This window comes from Cyprinodon variegatus, unplaced genomic scaffold (assembly GCF_000732505.1).
Source record: "Cyprinodon variegatus isolate N-32 unplaced genomic scaffold, C_variegatus-1.0 Scaffold334, whole genome shotgun sequence".
Classification (NCBI taxonomy): Eukaryota; Metazoa; Chordata; class Actinopteri; order Cyprinodontiformes; family Cyprinodontidae; genus Cyprinodon; species Cyprinodon variegatus.
Window position 1 is genome coordinate 136,993 of NW_015150787.1, and position 1,832 is coordinate 138,824.

The following is a 1,832-nucleotide window of genomic DNA, read 5'->3' on the forward strand; positions in this document are numbered from 1 at the left end:
TCTATCTATCTATCTATCTATCTATCTATCTATCTATCTATCTATCTATCTATCTATCTATCTATCTATCTATCTATCTATCCATCCATCCATCTATCCATCCATCCCTTTCTCCATATAGGCTAAAATTTGATCGTTCACGCTCTCCGTAGTTCCCCTGTGGCGCGAGCACAGGGCGGCTGTTACCTGCCTTTAGCAAGCATACGCGTTTCCTGTCACTTGCGCGGTGAATCGTGCTGCCTGCGCTGTGCAGAGATGCAGGGGAAACCGTATCTGATGTCGGAAACGCAGCTCGACGTAACATCGGTATTTCCATCTGGAAAACGCTGTTTTGCTGCTGGAGTCCTCCTCACTCTCCATCTCTCTGTGTGTGCTGGACGTTAACAGCCGTAACAGCCATCATCCTCCCCTCTCTCATGACAAGGTGCGCACGAGTCCTATCATGAAAAAAAGGTTAATTGTGCGACCTGAGTAATGCGCAGTAACGGGGAGTCAGCAATGGTAACTGCTTCAAGTTACAGTAAGAGTAATAATTTTGATTACTCGTTACTAAAAAAGGTAACGGCGTTAGTAACGTCGTTACTTTTAATGCTACTCGTTACTCCCATCACTGCATACACATCCCCCCCACACCTGATTCTGACCCTTGCTGAACGAATTTCTGCTGCTTTTGTTAATGCATTTTAATCAGTTACCATTTAAGCTGAATTTATTTACATTGTTTTAGTTGCACTGTTGTTATTATCATAACTGCTGCTATTCCAAATGGACATTATTGAATGTATTAATATCTGGCCTATCTTGGACAATCTCAGAAGCCAGTTAAATGCACTCCTACGGTTTTATTCTTTTCCTATTAAAAACTAGTCACTAGGTCTACCTCGCGTTTATTTTCTAATAATGTGTAGTGTTTTCCATAGATTTCTGTAAACCTGAATTATTAGAATAAAGATATCATTGTTTAACTTGGAGTTGTTTGTGATTCATATACAAATGGTTTATCACTCAGGCCACATCCACCCTCTTTTTGTAATAGTTTGAACAGACAGAGATAAATAGTTATTTAATTGATCCCTAAAAAGGTGGGGACCTGGATTTTAACAGCAGATCCAAGAACCATCCAGAGGTGAAAGGCATAAGCCCTGGTAAGTAGGCAAATTAGAGCTACAATTATTCAACTAAGAACAATAAATTGATTTCACTTCCGATTTTGAATAAGCTAAATAATTAAATTCAACTCCATTTCTAGTTAATCATTTATTTATTGTCTGCAGGATATGATTTTGCTCAACATATTGGCGTCCCTGGGTGGGCCTGAGACTGAAACATTCGCTGTATAAATAACAAATGAATCATCCAGACTGCTTTTTGTTAAAATAGCTAAGAACGCTATTCCTGCTGAAAATAAACTAGGTGCTTTTGTGGTGTTGCAACTACTGAGTCTAGTGGGTTTGGGTGGATTTAACTGCCAGTTAATTAAATCTCAAATCTATAATCCAATAGAGAATTGGTGATTTTGGACTTCAGTTGCGTTGTTTGTTGGTTGCTGCTATTCTGAAAGCTGTGAGATCAGATTGTGGATTTTTCCATTACATAGTTTCACAAGTCGCATCAAACTGGGTCAGCGTAGGTCACATTGACAGAGATCCACTGAACACGTTTTTTGTCTCCCTCTAGTGGTAGCTTGTGTAATTTCAACTTCTCAGCTGATCTTAGTGTTTTGAGATCCAAATTGTGTAGTGGTCTTTGGTGCCATCAGGTGGCGTAGGCATGTCACTGCAACCACAGTTTGAATTGAATTTCCTAGTTCTAATCTATATAGTTCTAATCTA